The sequence below is a fragment of the Amphiura filiformis genome, chromosome 13 (genome assembly GCF_039555335.1).
Source record: "Amphiura filiformis chromosome 13, Afil_fr2py, whole genome shotgun sequence".
Lineage (NCBI taxonomy): Eukaryota > Metazoa > Echinodermata > Ophiuroidea > Amphilepidida > Amphiuridae > Amphiura > Amphiura filiformis.
The window spans coordinates 23,661,268-23,681,156 of NC_092640.1; the positions used below are offsets into that span (position 1 = coordinate 23,661,268).

The 19,889-nt window shown below is 47.3% G+C and overlaps 1 protein-coding gene across 1 annotated transcript in view; it reads left to right on the forward strand.

Annotated features, from left to right (window-relative positions):
* Window positions 1–19,889, forward strand: part of LOC140167512 (titin-like) — a 281,497-nt gene that overhangs the window by 78,119 nt on the left and 183,489 nt on the right. The gene's annotated exons all lie outside the window — the stretch shown is intronic.

Below are 19,889 nucleotides of genomic sequence, written 5' to 3' on the forward strand. Positions count from 1 at the left end.
GACAGACCACTTGATGAATCACAGGCTGATGATGATGGTAAACCTGATGATGAGAAATCTGTTGGCGATGAAGATGAGCCAATTGTACAAATAGAGCAAAAGCCTGTCGAAAGTGGTCCAAAAGATGTGGACGATAGTGAGTCACCAGAGGATGAGGCTTCACCAGCAGACGAAGAGAAAGAGCCAGAGAGTGAATCTCAACCTGATGAAAGTGATAGACCAAGTGAATTGGCTGGTGATGACGAATCTCCTGGCGATGACAAAGGAGCCCAAAGATGACATGTCTGAACCAGACGAGACTGCCACTGAGGACAGACCAACAGAGTCAGAGTCCTGAAGATGAACAAGCACCTGGTGACGAGCCATTGTCCCAGGATGGCAGTCCTGATGATGAGTCACAGCCTACTGATGGTAAAGATAGCGACGCCTCTCAAAACGAAGCAGATGAAGATGACAGAGAACCTGTTTCTGAGAGTGTGATTGCTCCAAGTGACCAAAAGCCTGATGAGACCAGTCCAACTGATGAGCCTTCTGACGAAGCTGAACCAGCAGCTTCTGATCATCCGGAAGCGGATGAAGACAGACCACTTGATGAATCACAGGCTGATGATGATGGTAAACCTGATGATGAGAAATGTGTTGGCGATGAAGATGAGCCAATTGTACCAATAGATAAAAAGCCTGTCGAAAGTGGTCCAAAAGATATCTGGACGATGGTGAGTCACCAGAGGATGAGTCTTCACCAGCAGACGAAGAGAAAGAGCCAGATAGTGAATCTCAACCTGATGAAAGTGATAGACCAAGTGAATTGGCTGGTGATGACGAATCTCCTGGCGATGACAAGGAGCCCAAAGATGACATGTCTGAACCAGACGAGACTGCCACTGAGGACAGACCAACAGAGTCAAGTCCTGAAGATGAACAAGCACCTGGTGACGAGCCATTGTCCCAGGATGGCAGACCCAATGATGAGTCACAGCCTACTGATGGTAAAGATAGCGACGCCTCTCAAGACGAAGCAGATGAAGATGACAGAGAACCTGTTTCTGAGAGTGTGATTGCTCCAAGTGACCAAAAAGCCTGATGAGACAAGTCCAACTGATGAGCCTTCTGACGAAGCTGAACCATCAACAGCTTCTGATTATCCGGAAGATGATGAAGACAGACCACTTGATGAATCACAGGCTGATGATGATGGTAAACCTGATGATGAGAAATCTGTTGGCGATGAAGGTGAGCCAATTGTACCAATAGATCAAAAGCCTGTCGAAAGTGGTCCAAAAGATCTGGACAATAGTGAGTCACCAGAGGATGAGTCTTCACCAGCAGACGAAGAGAAAGAGCCAGAGAGTGAATCTCAAGATGATGAAAGTGATAGACCAAGTGAATTGGCTGGTGACGACGAATCTCCTGGCGATGACAAGGGGCCCAAAGATGACATGTCTGAACCAGACGAGACTGCCACTGAGGACAGACCAACAGAGTCAAGTCCTGAAAATGAACAAGCACCTGGTGACGAGCCATTGTCCCAGGATGGCAGACCGATGATGAGTCACAGCCTACTGATGGTAAAGATAGCGACACCTCTCAAGACAGAAGCAGATGAAGATGACAGAGAACCTGTTTCTGAGAGTGTGATTGCTCCAAGTGACCAAAAAGCCTGATGAGACAAGTCCAACTGAGAGCCTTCTGACGAAGCTGAACCATCAACAGCTTCTGATCATCCGGAGGATGATGAGGACAGACCACTTGATGAATCACAGGCTGATGATGATGATAAACCTGATGATGAGAAATCTGTTGGCGATGAAGGTGAGCCAATTGTACCAATAGATCAAAAGCCTGTCGAAAGTGGTCCAAAAGATCTGGACGATAGTGAGTCACCAGAGGATGAGTCTTCACCAGCAGACGAAGAGAAAGAGCCAGAGAGTGAATCTCAACCTGATGAAAGTGATGAGACCAAGTGAATTGGCTGGTGATGACGAATCTCCCTGGCGATGACAAAGGGCCCCAAAAGATGACATGTCTGAACCAGACAGAGACTGCCACTGAGGACAGACCAACAGAGTCAAGTCCTGAAGATGAACAAGCACCTGGTGACGAGCCATTGTCCCAGGATGGCAGACCCGATGATGAGTCACAGCCTACTGATGGTAAAGATAGCGACGCCTCTCAAGACGAAGCAGATGAAGATGACAGAGAACCTGTTTCTGAGAGTGTGATTGCTCCAAGTGACCAAAAGCCTGATGAGACAAGTCCAACTGATGAGCCTTCTGACGAAGCTGAACCATCAACAGCTTCTGATCATCCGGAAGATGATGAAGACAGACCACTTGATGAATCACAGGCTGATGATGATGGTAAACCTGATGATGAGAAATCTGTTGGCGATGAAGATGAGCCAATTGTACCAATAGATCAAAAGCCTGTCGAAAGTGGTCCAAAAGATCTGGACGAGAGTGAGTCACCAGAGGATGAGTCTTCACCAGCAGACGAAGAGAAAGAGCCAGAGAGTGATTCTCAACCTGATGAAAGTGATAGACCAAGTGAATTGGCTGGTGATGACGAATCTCCTGGCGATGACAAGGGGCCCAAAGATGACATGTCTGAACCAGACGCGACAGCCGCTGAGGACAGACCAACAGAGTCAAGTCCTGAAGATGAACAAGCACCTGGTGACGAGCCATTGTCCCAGGATGGCAGACCCGATGATGAGTCACAGCCTACTGATGGTAAAGATAGCGACGCCTCTCAAGTCGAAACAGATGAAGATGACAGACAACCTGTTTCTGAGAGTGTGATTGCTCCAAGTGACCAAAAGCCTGATGAGACAAGTCCAACTGATGAGCCTTCTGACGAAGCTGAACCATCAACAACTTCTGATCATCCGGAAGATGATGAAGACAGACCACTTGATGAATCACAGGCTGATGATGATGATTTACCTGATGATGAGAAATCTGTTGGCGATGAAGGTGAGCCAATTGTACCTATCGATCAAAAGCCTGTCGAAAGTGGTCCAAAAGATCTGGACGATACTGAGTCACCAGAGGATGAGTCTTCACCAGCAGACGAAGAGAAAGAGCCAGAGAGTGAATCTCAACCTGATGAAAGTGATAGACCAAGTGAATTGGCTGGTGATGACGAATCTCCTGGCGATGACAAAGAGCCCAAAGATGACATGTCTGAACCAGACGAGACTGCCACTGAGGACAGACCAACAGAGTCAAGTCCTGAAGATGAACAAGCACCTGGTGACGAGCCATTTGTCCCAGGATGGCAGACCGATGATGAGTCACAGCCTACTGATGGTAAAGATGGCGACGCCTCTCAAGACAGAAGCAGATGAAGATGACAGAGAACCTGTTTCTGAGAGTGTGATTGCTCCAAGTGACCAAAAAGCCTGATGAGACAAGTCCAACTGATGAGCCTTCTGACAGAAGCTGAACCATCAACAGCTTCTGATCATCCGGAAGATGATGAAGACAGACCACTTGATGAATCACAGGCTGATGATGATGTAAACCTGATGATGAGAAATCTGTTGGCGATGAAGGTGAGCGAATTGTACCAATAGATCAAAAGCCTGCCGAAAGTGGTGCAACAGATCTGGACAATAGTGAGGCACCAGAGGATGAGTCTTCTCCAGCCAGACGAAGAGAGAAAGAGCCAGAGGTGATTCTCAACCTGATGAAAGTGATAGACCAAGTGAATTAGCTGGTGATGACGAATCTCCTGGCGATGACAAGGAGCCCAAAGATGACATGTCTGAACCAGACGAGACTGCCACTGAGGACAGACCAACAGAGTCAAGTCCTGAAGATGAACAATCACCAGGTGACGAGCCATTGTCCCAGGATGGCAGACCCGATGATGAGTCACAGCCTACTGATGGCAAAGATAGCGATACCTCTCAAGACGAAGCAGATGAAGATGATAGAGAACCTGTTTCTGAGAGTCTGATTGCTCCAAGTGACCAAAAGCCTGATGAGACAAGTCCAACTGATGAGCCTTCTGACGAAGCTGAACCATCAACAGCTTCTGATTATCCGGAAGATGATGAAGACAGACCACTTGATGAATCACAGGCTGATGATGATGGTAAACCTGATGATGAGAAATCTGTTGGCGATGAAGGTGAGCCAATTGTACCAATAGATCAAAAGCCTGTCGAAAGTGGTCCAAAAGGTCTGGACAATAGTGAGTCACCAGAGGATGAGTCTTCACCAGCAGACGAAGAGAAAGAGCCAGAGAGTGAATCTCAACCTAATGAAAGTGATAGACCAAGTGAATTGGCTGGTGATGACGAATCTCATGGCGATGACAAGGAGCCCAAAGATGACATGTCTGAACCAGACGAGACTGCCACTGAGGACAGACCAACAGAGTCAAGTCCTGAAGATGAACAAGCACCTGGTGACGAGCCATTGTCCCAGGATGGCAGTCCCGATGATGAGTCACAGCCTACTGATGGTAAAGATAGCGACGCCTCTCAAGACGAAGCAGATGAAGATGACAGAGAACCTGTTTCTGAGAGTGTGATTGCTCCAAGTGACCAAAAGCCTGATGAGACACGTCCAACTGATGAGCCTTCTGACGAAGCTGAACCATCAACAGCTTTTGATCATCCGGAAGATGATGAAGACAGACCACTTGATGAATCACAGGCTGATGATGATGGTAAACCTGATGACGAGAAATCTGTTGGCGATGAAGATGAGCCAATTGTACCAATAGATCAAAAGCCTGTCGAAAGTGGTCCAAAAGATCTGGACGATAGTGAGTCACCAGAGGATGAGTCTTCACCAGCAGACGACGAGAAAGAGCCAGAGAGTGAATCTCAACCTGATGAAAGTGATAGACCAAGTGAATTGGCTGGTGATGACGAATCTCCTGGCGATGACAAAGGAGCCCAAAGATGACATGTCTGAACCAGACAGAGACTGCCACTGAGGACAGACCAACAGAGTCAAGTCCTGAAGATGAACAAGCACCTGGTGACGAGCCATTGTCCCAGGATGGCAGACCCCATGATGAGTCACAGCCTACTGATGGTAAAGATAGCGACGCCTCTCAAGATGAAGATGACAGAGAACCTGTTTCTGAGAGTGTGATTGCTCCAAGTGACCAAAAGCCTGATGAGACAAGTCCAACTGATGAGCCTTCTGACGAAGCTGAACCATCAACAGCTTCTGATCATCCGGAAGATGATGAAGACAGACCATTGATGAATCACAGGCTGATGATGATGGTAAACCTGATGACGAGAAATCTGTTGGCGATGAAGATGAGCCAATTGTACCAATAGATCAAAAGCCTGTCGAAAGTGGTCCAAAAGATCTGGACGATAGTGAGTCACCAGAGGATGAGTCTTCACCAGCAGACGAAGAGAAAGAGCCAGAGAGTGAATCTCAACCTGATGAAAGTGATAGACCAAGTGAATTGGCTGGTGATGACAGAATCTCCTGGCGATGACAAGGAGCCCAAAGATGACATGTCTGAACCAGACAGAGACTGCCACTGAGGACAGACCAACAGAGTCAAGTCCTGAAGATGAACAAGCACCTGGTGACGAGCCATTGTCCCAGGATGGCAGACCGATGATGAGTCACAGCCTACTGATGGCAAAGATAGCGATGCCTCTCAAGACAAACAGATGAAGATGATAGAGAACCTGTTTCTGAGAGTGTGATTGCTCCAAGTGACCAAAAAGCCTGATGAGAGAAGTCCAACTGATGAGCCTTCTGACGAAGCTGAACCATCAACAGCTTCTGATCATCCGGAAGATGATGAAGACAGACCACTTGATGAATCACAGGCTGATGATGATGGTAAACCTGATGATGAGAAATCTGTTGGCGATGAAGATGAGCCAATTGTACCAATAGATCAAAAAGCCTGTCGAAAGTGGTCCAAAAGATCTGGACGATAGTGAGTCACCAGAGGATGAGTCTTCACCAGCAGACGAAGAGAAAGAGCCAGAGAGTGAATCTCAACCTGATGAAAGTGATAGACCAAGTGAATTGGCTGGTGATGACGAATCTCCTGGCGATGACAAGGAGCCCAAAGATGACATGTCTGAACCAGACAGAGACTGCCACTGAGGACAGACCAACAGAGTCAAGTCCTGAAGATGAACAAGCACCTGGTGACGAGCCATTGTCCCAGGATGGCAGACCGATGATGAGTCACAGCCTACTGATGGTAAAGATAGCGACGCCTCTCAAGACAGAAGCAGATGAAGATGACAGAGAACCTGTTTCTGAGAGTGTGATTGCTCCAAGTGACCAAAAGCCTGATGAGACAAGTCCAACTGATGAGCCTTCTGACGAAGCTGAACCATCAACAGCTTCTGATCATCCGGAAGATGATGAAGACAGACCACTTGATGAATCACAGGCTGATGATGATGGTAAACCTGATGATGAGAAATCTGTTGGCGATGAAGATGAGCCAATTGTACCAATAGATCAAAAGCCTGTCGAAAGTGGTCCAAAAGATCTGGACGATAGTGAGTCACCAGAGGATGAGTCTTCACCAGCAGACGAAGAGAAAGAGCCAGAGAGTGAATCTCAACCTGATGAAAGTGATAGACCAAGTGAATTGGCTGGTGATGACGAATCTCCTGGCGATGACAAGGAGCCCAAAGATGACATGTCTGAACCAGACAGAGACTGCCACTGAGGACAGACCAACAGAGTCAAGTCCTGAAGATGAACAAGCACCTGGTGACGAGCCATTGTCCCAGGATGGCAGTGCCGATGATGAGTCACAGCCTACTGATGGTAAAGATAGCGACGCCTCTCAAGACAGAAGCAGATGAAGATGACAGAGAACCTGTTTCTGAGAGTGTGATTGCTCCAAGTGACCAAAAGCCTGATGAGACAAGTCCAACTGATGAGCCTTCTGACGAAGCTGAACCATCAACAGCTTCTGATCATCCGGAAGATGATGAAGACAGACCACTTGATGAATCACAGGCTGATGATGATGGTAAACCTGATGATGAGAAATCTGTTGGCGATGAAGATGAGCCAATTGTACCAATAGATCAAAAGCCTGTCGAAAGTGGTCCAAAGATCTGGACGATAGTGAGTCACCAGAGGATGAGTCTTCACCAGCAGACGAAGAGAAAGAGCCAGAGAGTGAATCTCAACCTGATGAAAGTGATAGACCAAGTGAATTGGCTGGTGATGACGAATCTCCTGGCGATGACAAGGAGCCCAAAGATGACATGTCTGAACCAGATGAGACTGCCACTGAGGACAGACCAACAGAGTCAAGTCCTGAAGACGAACAAGCACCTGGTGACGAGCCATTGTCCCAGGATGGCAGACCCGATGATGAGTCACAGCCTACTGATGGTAAAGATAGCGACGCCTCTCAAGACGAAGCAGATGAAGATGATAGAGAACCTGTTTCTGAGAGTGTGATTGCTCCAAGTGACCAAAAGCCTGATGAGACAAGTCCAACTGATGAGCCTTCTGACGAAGCTGAACCATCAACAGCTTCTGATCATCCGGAAGATGATGAAGACAGACCACTTGATGAATCACAGGCTGATGATGATGGTAAACCTGATGATGAGAAATCTGTTGGCGATGAAGATGAGCCAATTGTACCAATAGATCAAAAGCCTGTCGAAAGTGGTCCAAAAGATCTGGACGATAGTGAGTCACCAGAGGATGAGTCTTCACCAGCAGACGAAGAGAAAGAGCCAGAGAGTGAATCTCAACCTGATGAAAGTGATAGACCAAGTGAATTGGCTGGTGATGACGAATCTCCTGGCGATGACAAGGAGCCCAATGATGACATGTCTGAACCAGACGAGACTGCCACTGAGGACAGACCAACATAGTCAAGTCCTGAAGATGAACAAGCACCTGGTGACGAGCCATTGTCCCAGGATGGCAGACCGATGATGAGTCACAGCCTACTGATGGTAAAGATAGCGACGCCTCTCAAGACGAAGCAGATGAAGATGACAGAGAACCTGTTTCTGAGAGTGTGATTGCTCCAAGTGACCAAAAGCCTGATGAGACAAGTCCAACTGATGAGCCTTCTGACGAAGCTGAACCATCAACAGCTTCTGATCATCCGGAAGATGATGAAGACAGACCACTTGATGAATCACAGGCTGATGATGATGGTAAACCTGATGACGAGAAATCTGTTGGCGATGAAGATGAGCCAATTGTACCAATAGATCAAAAGCCTGTCGAAAGTGGTCCAAAAGATCTGGACGATAGTGAGTCACCAGAGGATGAGTCTTCACCAGCAGACGAAGAGAAAGAGCCAGAGAGTGAATCTCAACCTGATGAAAGTGATAGACCAAGTGAATTGGCTGGTGATGACGAATCTCCTGGCGATGACAAGGAGCCCAAAGATGACATGTCTGAACCAGACAGAGACTGCCACTGAGGACAGACCAACAGAGTCAAGTCCTGAAGATGAACAAGCACCTGGTGACGAGCCATTGTCCCAGGATGGCAGACCCGATGATGAGTCACAGCCTACTGATGGTAAAGATAGCGACGCCTCTCAAAACGAAGCAGATGAAGATGACAGAGAACCTGTTTCTGAGAGTGTGATTGCTCCAAGTGACCAAACGCCTGATGAGACAAGTCCAACTGATGAGCCTTCTGACGAAGCTGAACCATCAACAGCTTCTGATCATCCGGAAGATGATGAAGACAGACCACTTGATGAATCACAGGCTGATGATGATGGTAAACCTGATGACGAGAAATCTGTTGGCGATGAAGATGAGCCAATTGTACCAATAGATCAAAAGCCTGTCGAAAGTGGTCCAAAAGATCTGGACGATAGTGAGTCACCAGAGGATGAGTCTTCACCAGCAGACGAAGAGAAAGAGCCAGAGAGTGAATCTCAACCTGATGAAAGTGATAGACCAAGTGAATTGGCTGGTGATGACGAATCTCCTGGCGATGACAAGGAGCCCAAAGATGACATGTCTGAACCAGACGAGACTGCCACTGAGGACAGACCAACAGAGTCAAGTCCTGAAGATGAACAAGCACCTGGTGACGAGCCATTGTCCCAGGATGGCAGTCCCGATGATGAGTCACAGCCTACTGATGGTAAAGATAGCGACGCCTCTCAAAACGAAGCAGATGAAGATGACAGAGAACCTGTTTCTGAGAGTGTGATTGCTCCAAGTGACCAAAAGCCTGATGAGACAAGTCCAACTGATGAGCCTTCTGACGAAGCTGAACCATCAACAGCTTCTGATCATCCGGAAGATGATGAAGACAGACCACTTGATGAATCACAGGCTGATGATGATGGTAAACCTGATGATGAGAAATCTGTTGGCGATGAAGATGAGCCAATTGTACCAATAGATCAAAAGCCTGTCGAAAGTGGTCCAAAAGATCTGGACGATAGTGAGTCACCAGAGGATGAGTCTTCACCAGCAGACGAAGAGAAAGAGCCAGAGAGTGAATCTCAACCTGATGAAAGTGATAGACCAAGTGAATTGGCTGGTGATGACGAATCTCCTGGCGATGACAAGGAGCCCAAAGATGACATGTCTGAACCAGACGAGACTGCCACTGAGGACAGACCAACAGAGTCAAGTCCTGAAGATGAACAAGCACCTGGTGACGAGCCATTGTCCCAGGATGGCAGACCCGATGATGAGTCACAGCCTACTGATGGTAAAGATAGCGACGCCTCTCAAGACGAAGCAGATGAAGATGACAGAGAACCTGTTTCTGAGAGTGTGATTGCTCCAAGTGACCAAAAGCCTGATGAGACAAGTCCAACTGATGAGCCTTCTGACGAAGCTGAACCATCAACAGCTTCTGATCATCCGGAAGATGATGAAGACAGACCACTTGATGAATCACAGGCTGATGATGATGGTAAACCTGATGACGAGAAATCTGTTGGCGATGAAGATGAGCCAATTGTACCAATAGATCAAAAGCCTGTCGAAAGTGGTCCAAAAGATCTGGACGATAGTGAGTCACCAGAGGATGAGTCTTCACCAGCAGACGAAGAGAAAGAGCCAGAGAGTGAATCTCAACCTGATGAAAGTGATAGACCAAGTGAATTGGCTGGTGATGACGAATCTCCTGGCGATGACAAGGAGCCCAAAGATGACATGTCTGAACCAGACGAGACTGCCACTGAGGACAGACCAACAGAGTCAAGTCCTGAAGACGAACAAGCACCTGGTGACGAGCCATTGTCCCAGGATGGCAGACCGATGATGAGTCACAGCCTACTGATGGCAAAGATAGCGATGCCTCTCAAGACGAAGCAGATGAAGATGATAGAGAACCTGTTTCTGAGAGTGTGATTGCTCCAAGTGACCAAAAGCCTGATGAGACAAGTCCAACTGATGAGCCTTCTGACGAAGCTGAACCATCAACAGCTTCTGATCATCCGGAAGATGATGAAGACAGACCACTTGATGAATCACAGGCTGATGATGATGGTAAACCTGATGATGAGAAATCTGTTGGCGATGAAGATGAGCCAATTGTACCAATAGATCAAAAGCCTGTCGAAAGTGGTCCAAAAGATCTGGACGATAGTGAGTCACCAGAGGATGAGTCTTCACCAGCAGACGAAGAGAAAGAGCCAGAGAGTGAATCTCAACCTGATGAAAGTGATAGACCAAGTGAATTGGCTGGTGATGACGAATCTCCTGGCGATGACAAGGGGCCCAAAGATGACATGTCTGAACCAGACGAGCCTGCCACTGAGGACAGACCAACAGAGTCAAGTCCTGAAGATGAACAAGCACCTGGTGACGAGCCATTGTCCCAGGATGGCAGACCCGATGATGAGTCACAGCCTACTGATGGTAAAGATAGCGACGCCTCTCAAGACGAAGCAGATGAAGATGACAGAGAACCTGTTTCTGAGAGTGTGATTGCTCCAAGTGACCAAAAGCCTGATGAGACTAGTCCAACTGATGAGCCTTCTGACGAAGCTGAACCATCAGTGGGTTCCGATCATCCAGAAGATGAGGATAGATCTGATTTCGATAATTTATCTGAAAAAGATGGTTCGTTATCGGATGCTGAGATTACTCCAATAATGCAGTTGCCTGTAGAGAAGCCAAGGAAAGAAGATATTGAAAAGCAGTTTGCAGAAGATCAGCCCGACGACAACGATTCGTCCGGTGATGAATCATTTACTGTCTGTTTGGATGTGCCTCTAAGAGATCTTGAGGAAACCGTTTCTCTTGCAAATGTAAGCTTATGATGCATCTGATGAGCCTGAAATTGAAGACACTTATTTGTTTTGGAAGGAAGCAAAAGAACCTTCAGAAGAAACAGATTCACCACCACTTGTCACTGCAGTTCCTGTTAGCGACAGAGAATTTGATAGCGAAGACAGAAAAGCTCTGCAGAAGAGGATGAAAGGGAACCGGTGTCAGAAAGTGTTACTGCTCCTTCTGATGTTGAACTTGACGGAACTGTTCCATCTGAGCCTTCAGATAGTGACGAGGATTCAGAAAGAAATGAAAGTCATTTAGAAGATGAGCGGCCTGTTGTCGAAGAAGATCCTATCTCTTGTACAATTAAGCCTTCAGAGGAAATATCTCCAGACATCTTTAAGGACTTTGAATCTGCAGAAGGAAGTGACCAGTCAGATGAAGACGATGAGAATATTAATGAAGCATTAGATGAATCAACAGAACCACCCAATTTAACAGAGGAACCTAGCGACAGTGATAAACCCACAGACGAGAGCGCGGGAATGCACGATGAATCCCCAGTTGAAAGCGACGATGAAAATGCATCCCAGAATCTGACGAAAAGGAGAAGAGGTACAAGAAGAACCGGTGCTTTGTACGATGGTTCCAGCAGAGGAAACATCTCCAGATATTTTGACAAACTTTTGCTCAAGATGCTGAAGAACCTAAGGACGAAGATGAACACCTGTCTGAAAATGAATCTGATGAAGATTCTGCTGAAAAAGAAGAACCAGAAGGCTCTGAAATAGACGTTGGGAACAAACCACAGGATGATATCGAAAAATCTGAATTAAATGATCCAGAAGAAAGCAACCTTAACAAATACCCCGTAAGGGGGCCAAATGCTCTGGATGATAATGACAGTATTGATAGCATGGATGAAATTGACAGAGACCCAACTTCCAACATTGATGACGAACCAGAATCAACAGTGCAACCATTCCGGAAACGTCCGATGATGTTGACAGCAACGAAGGTGAATCAGACGACATCATATCCGATTCTGAAGAACCAATTGTACCAGTAGATGAAAAACCTGTAGAAAGTGGTCCAAAAGATCTGGATGATAGTGAGTCACCAGAGGATCAGTCTTCACCAGCAGACGAAGAGAAAGAACCAGAGAGTGAATCTCAACCTGATGAAAGTGATAGACCAAGTGAATTGGCTGGTGATGACGAATCTCCTGGCGATGACAAGGAGCCCAAAGATGACATGTCTGAACCAGACGAGACTGCCACTGAGGACAGACCAACAGAGTCAAGTCCTGAAGATGAACAAGCACCTGGTGACGAGCCATTGTCCCAGGATAGCAGACCCGATGATGAGTCACAGCCTACAGATGGCAAAGATAGCGACGCCTCTCAAGACAGAAGCAGATGAAGATGACAGAGAACCTGTTTCTGAGAGTGTGATTGCTCCAAGTGACCAAAAGCCTGATGAGACTAGTCCAACTGATGAGCCTTCTGACGAAGCTGAACCATCAACAGCTTCTGGTCATCCGGAAGATGATGAGGACAGACCACTTGATGAATCACAGGCTGATGATGATCGTAAACCTGATGATGAGAAATCTGTTGGCGATGAAGGTGAGCCAATTGTACCAATAGATCAAAAGCCTGTCGAAAGTGGTCCAAAAGATCTGGACGATAGTGAGTCACCAGAGGATGAGTCTTCACCAGCAGACGAAGAGAAAGAGCCAGAGAGTGAATCTCAACCTGATGAAAGTGATAGACCAAGTGAATTGGCTGGTGATGATGAATCTCCTGGCGATGACAAGGAGCCCAAAGATGACATGTCTGAACCAGACGAGACTGCCACTGAGGACAGACCAACAGAGTCAAGTCCTGAAGATGAACAAGCACCTGGTGACGAGCCATTGTCCCAGGATGGCAGTCCCGATGATGAGTCACAGCCTACTGATGGTAAAGATAGCGACGCCTCTCAAGACAGAAGCAGATGAAGATGACAGAGAACCTGTTTCTGAGAGTGTGATTGCTCCAAGTGACCAAAAGCCTGATGAGACAAGTCCAACTGATGAGCCTTCTGACGAAGCTGAACCATCAACAGCTTCTGATCATCCGGAAGATGATGAAGACAGACCACTTGATGAATCACAGGCTGATGATGATGGTAAACCTGATGACGAGAAATCTGTTGGCGATGAAGATGAGCCAATTGTACCAATAGATCAAAAGCCTGTCGAAAGTGGTCCAAAAGATCTGGACGATAGTGAGTCACCAGAGGATGAGTCTTCACCAGCAGACGAAGAGAAAGAGCCAGAGAGTGAATCTCAACCTGATGAAAGTGATAGACCAAGTGAATTGGCTGGTGATGACGAATCTCCTGGCGATGACAAGGAGCCCAAAGATGACATGTCTGAACCAGACGAGACTGCCACTGAGGACAGACCAACAGAGTCAAGTCCTGAAGATGAACAAGCACCTGGTGACGAGCCATTGTCCCAGGATGGCAGACCCGATGATGAGTCACAGCCTACTGATGGCAAAGATAGCGATGCCTCTCAAGACAGAAGCAGATGAAGATGATAGAGAACCTGTTTCTGAGAGTGTGATTGCTCCAAGTGACCAAAAGCCTGATGAGACAAGTCCAACTGATGAGCCTTCTGACGAAGCTGAACCATCAACAGCTTCTGATCATCCGGAAGATGATGAAGACAGACCACTTGATGAATCACAGGCTGATGATGATGGTAAACCTGATGATGAGAAATCTGTTGGCGATGAAGATGAGCCAATTGTACCAATAGATCAAAAGCCTGTCGAAAGTGGTCCAAAAGATCTGGACGATAGTGAGTCACCAGAGGATGAGTCTTCACCAGCAGACGAAGAGAAAGAGCCAGAGAGTGAATCTCAACCTGATGAAAGTGATAGACCAAGTGAATTGGCTGGTGATGACGAATCTCCTGGCGATGACAAGGAGCCCAAAGATGACATGTCTGAACCAGACGAGACTGCCACTGAGGACAGACCAACAGAGTCAAGTCCTGAAGATGAACAAGCACCTGGTGACGAGCCATTGTCCCAGGATGGCAGACCGATGATGAGTCACAGCCTACTGATGGCAAAGATAGCGATGCCTCTCAAGACGAAGCAGATGAAGATGATAGAGAACCTGTTTCTGAGAGTGTGATTGCTCCAAGTGACCAAAAAGCCTGATGAGACAAGTCCAACTGATGAGCCTTCTGACGAAGCTGAACCATCAACAGCTTCTGATCATCCGGAAGATGATGAAGACAGACCACTTGATGAATCACAGGCTGATGATGATGGTAAACCTGATGATGAGAAATCTGTTGGCGATGAAGATGAGCCAATTGTACCAATAGATCAAAAGCCTGTCGAAAGTGGTCCAAAAGATCTGGACGATAGTGAGTCACCAGAGGATGAGTCTTCTCCAGCAGACGAAGAGAAAGAGCCAGAGAGTGATTCTCAACCTGATGAAAGTGATAGACCAAGTGAATTGGCTGGTGATGACGAATCTCCTGGCGATGACAAGGAGCCCAAAGATGACATGTCTGAACCAGACGAGACTGCCACTGAGGACAGACCAACAGAGTCAAGTCCTGAAGATGAACAAGCACCTGGTGACGAGCCATTGTCCCAGGATGGCAGACCCGATGATGAGTCACAGCCTACTGATGGCAAAGATAGCGATGCCTCTCAAGACAGAAGCAGATGAAGATGATAGAGAACCTGTTTCTGAGAGTGTGATTGCTCCAAGTGACCAAAAGCCTGATGAGACAAGTCCAACTGATGAGCCTTCTGACGAAGCTGAACCATCAACAGCTTCTGATCATCCGGAAGATGATGAAGACAGACCACTTGATGAATCACAGGCTGATGATGATGGTAAACCTGATGATGAGAAATCTGTTGGCGATGAAGATGAGCCAATTGTACCAATAGATCAAAAGCCTGTCGAAAGTGGTCCAAAAGATCTGGACGATAGTGAGTCACCAGAGGATGAGTCTTCACCAGCAGACGAAGAGAAGAGCCAGAGAGTGAATCTCAACCTGATGAAAGTGATAGACCAAGTGAATTGGCTGGTGATGACGAATCTCCTGGCGATGACAAGGGGCCCAAAGATGACATGTCTGAACCAGCCGAGACTGCCACTGAGGACAGACCAACAGAGTCAAGTCCTGAAGATGAACAAGCACCTGGTGACGAGCCATTGTCCCAGGATGGCCGACCCGATGCTGAGTCACAGCCTCCTGATGGTAAAGATAGCGACGCCTCTCAAGACAGAAGCAGATGAAGATGACAGAGAACCTGTTTCTGAGAGTGTGATTGCTCCAAGTGACCAAAAGCCTGATGAGACAAGTCCAACTGATGAGCCTTCTGACGAAGCTGAACCATCAACAACTTCTGATCATCCGGAAGATGATGAAGACAGACCACTTGATGAATCACAGGCTGATGATGATGGTAAACCTGATGACGAGAAATCTGTTGGCGATGAAGATGAGCCAATTGTACCAATAGATCAAAAGCCTGTCGAAAGTGGTCCAAAAGATCTGGACGATAGTGAGTCACCAGAGGATGAGTCTTCACCAGCAGACGAAGAGAAAGAGCCAGAGAGTGAATCTCAACCTGATGAAAGTGATAGACCAAGTGAATTGGCTGGTGATGACGAATCTCCTGGCGATGACAAGGAGCCCAAAGATGACATGTCTGAACCAGACGAGACTGCCACTGAGGACAGACCAACAGAGTCAAGTCCTGAAGATGAACAAGCACCTGGTGACGAGCCATTGTCCCAGGATGGCAGACCCGATGATGAGTCACAGCCTACTGATGGTAAAGATAGCGACGCCTCTCAAGACGAAGCAGATGAAGATGACAGAGAACCTGTTTCTGAGAGTGTGATTGCTCCAAGTGACCAAAAGCCTGATGAGACAAGTCCAACTGATGAGCCTTCTGACGAAGCTGAACCATCAACAGCTTCTGATCATCCGGAAGATGATGAAGACAGACCACTTGATGAATCACAGGCTGATGATGATGGTAAACCTGATGACGAGAAATCTGTTGGCGATGAAGATGAGCCAATTGTACCAATAGATCAAAAGCCTGTCGAAAGTGGTCCAAAAGATCTGGACGATAGTGAGTCACCAGAGGATGAGTCTTCACCAGCAGACGAAGAGAAAGAGCCAGAGAGTGAATCTCAACCTGATGAAAGTGATAGACCAAGTGAATTGGCTGGTGATGACGAATCTCCTGGCGATGACAAGGAGCCCAAAGATGACATGTCTGAACCAGACGAGACTGCCACTGAGGACAGACCAACAGAGTCAAGTCCTGAAGACGAACAAGCACCTGGTGACGAGCCATTGTCCCAGGATGGCAGACCGATGATGAGTCACAGCCTGCTGATGGCAAAGATAGCGATGCCTCTCAAGACAGAAGCAGATGGAGATGATAGAGAACCTGTTTCTGAGAGTGTGATTGCTCCAAGTGACCAAAAGCCTGATGAGACAAGTCCAACTGATGAGCCTTCTGACGAAGCTGAACCATCAACAGCTTCTGATCATCCGGAAGATGATGAAGACAGACCACTTGATGAATCACAGGCTGATGATGATGGTAAACCTGATGATGAGAAATCTGTTGGCGATGAAGATGAGCCAATTGTACCAATAGATCAAAAGCCTGTCGAAAGTGGTCCAAAAGATCTGGACGATAGTGAGTCACCAGAGGATGAGTCTTCACCAGCAGACGAAGAGAAAGAGCCAGAGAGTGAATCTCAACCTGATGAAAGTGATAGACCAAGTGAATTGGCTGGTGATGACGAATCTCCTGGCGATGACAAGGAGCCCAAAGATGACATGTCTGAACCAGACGAGACTGCCACTGAGGACAGACCAACAGAGTCAAGTCCTGAAGATGAACAAGCACCTGGTGACGAGCCATTGTCCCAGGATGGCAGACCCAATGATGAGTCACAGCCTACTGATGGTAAAGATAGCGACGCCTCTCAAGACAGAAGCAGATGAAGATGACAGAGAACCTGTTTCTGAGAGTGTGATTGCTCCAAGTGACCAAAAGCCTGATGAGACAAGTCCAACTGATGAGCCTTCTGACGAAGCTGAACCATCAACAGCTTTGATCATCCGGAAGATGATGAAGACAGACCACTTGATGAATCACAGGCTGATGATGATGGTAAACCTGATGACGAGAAATCTGTTGGCGATGAAGATGAGCCAATTGTACCAATAGATCAAAAGCCTGTCGAAAGTGGTCCAAAAGATCTGGACGATAGTGAGTCACCAGAGGATGAGTCTTCACCAGCAGACGAAGAGAAAGAGCCAGAGAGTGAATCTCAACCTGATGAAAGTGATAGACCAAGTGAATTGGCTGGTGATGACGAATCTCCTGGCGATGACAAGGAGCCCAAAGATGACATGTCTGAACCAGACAGAGACTGCCACTGAGGACAGACCAACAGAGTCAAGTCCTGAAGATGAACAAGCACCTGGTGACGAGCCATTGTCCCAGGATGGCAGACCGATGATGAGTCACAGCCTACTGATGGTAAAGATAGCGACGCATCTCAAGTCGAAGCAGATGAAGATGACAGAGAACCTGTTTCTGAGAGTGTGATTGCTCCAAGTGACCAAAAGCCTGATGAGACAAGTCCAACTGATGAGCCTTCTGACGAAGCTGCACCATCAACAGCTTCTGATCATCCGGAAGATGATGAAGACAGACCACTTGATGAATCACAGGCTGATGATGATGGTAAACCTGATGACGAGAAATCTGTTGGCGATGAAGATGAGCCAATTGTACCAATAGATCAAAAGCCTGTCGAAAGTGGTCCAAAAGATCTGGACGATAGTGAGTCACCAGAGGATGAGTCTTCACCAGCAGACGAAGAGAAAGAGCCAGAGAGTGAATCTCAACCTGATGAAAGTGATAGACCAAGTGAATTGGCTGGTGATGACGAATCTCCTGGCGACGACAAGGAGCCCAAAGATGACGTGTCTGAACCAGACGAGTCAAGTCCTGAAGACGAACAAGCACCTGGTGACGAGCCATTGTCCCAGGATGGCAGACCGATGATGAGTCACAGCCTGCTGATGGCAAAGATAGCGATGCCTCTCAAGACAGAAGCAGATGGAGATGATAGAGAACCTGTTTCTGAGAGTGTGATTGCTCCAAGTGACCAAAAGCCTGATGAGACAAGTCCAACTGATGAGCCTTCTGACGAAGCTGAACCATCAACAGCTTCTGATCATCCGGAAGTTGATGAAGACAGACCACTTGATGAATCACAGGCTGATGATGATGGTAAACCTGATGATGAGAAATCTGTTGGCGATGAAGATGAGCCAATTGTACCAATAGATCAAAAGCCTGTCGAAAGTGGTCCAAAAGATCTGGACGATAGTGAGTCACCAGAGGATGAGTCTTCACCAGCAGACGAAGAGAAAGAGCCAGAGAGTGAATCTCAACCTGATGAAAGTGATAGACCAAGTGAATTGGCTGGTGATGACGAATCTCCTGGCGATGACAAGGAGCCCAAAGATGACATGTCTGAACCAGACCAGACTGCCACTGAGGATAGACCAACAGAGTCAAGTCCTGAAGATGAACAAGCACCTGGTGACGAGCCATTGTCCCAGGATGGCAGACCGATGATGAGTCACAGCCTACTGATGGTAAAGATAGCGACGCCTCTCAAGACGAAGCAGATGAAGATGACAGAGAACCTGTTTCTGAGAGTGTGATTGCTCCAAGTGACCAAAAGCCTGATGAGACAAGTCCAACTGATGAGCCTTCTGACGAAGCTGAACCATCAACAGCTTCTGATCATCCGGAAGATGATGAAGACAGACCACTTGATGAATCACAGGCTGATGATGATGGTAAACCTGATGACGAGAAATCTGTTGGCGATGAAGATGAGCCAATTGTACCAATAGATCAAAAGCCTGTCGAAAGTGGTCCAAAAGATCTGGACGATAGTGAGTCACCAGAGGATGAGTCTTCACCAGCAGACGAAGAGAAAGAGCCAGAGAGTGAATCTCAACCTGATGAAAGTGATAGACCAAGTGAATTGGCTGGTGATGACGAATCTCCTGGCGATGACAAGGAGCCCAAAGATGACATGTCTGAACCAGACGTGACTGCCACTGAGGACAGACTAACAGAGTCAAGTCCTGAAGATGAACAAGCACCTGGTGACGAGCCATTGTCCCAGGATGGCAGACCCGATGATGAGTCACAGCCTACTGATGGTAAAGATAGCGACGCCTCTCAAAACGAAGCAGATGAAGATGACAGAGAACCTGTTTCTGAGAGTGTGATTGCTCCAAGTGACCAAAAGCCTGATGAGACAAGTCCAACTGATGAGCCTTCTGACGAAGCTGAACCATCAACAGCTTCTGATCATCCGGAAGATGATGAAGACAGACCACTTGATGAATCACAGGCTGATGATGATGGTAAACCTGATGATGAGAAATCTGTTGGCGATGAAGATGAGCCAATTGTACCAATAGATCAAAAGCCTGTCGAAAGTGGTCCAAAAGATCTGGACGATAGTGAGTCACCAGAGGATGAGTCTTCACCAGCAGACGAAGAGAAAGAGCCAGAGAGTGAATCTCAACCTGATGAAAGTGATA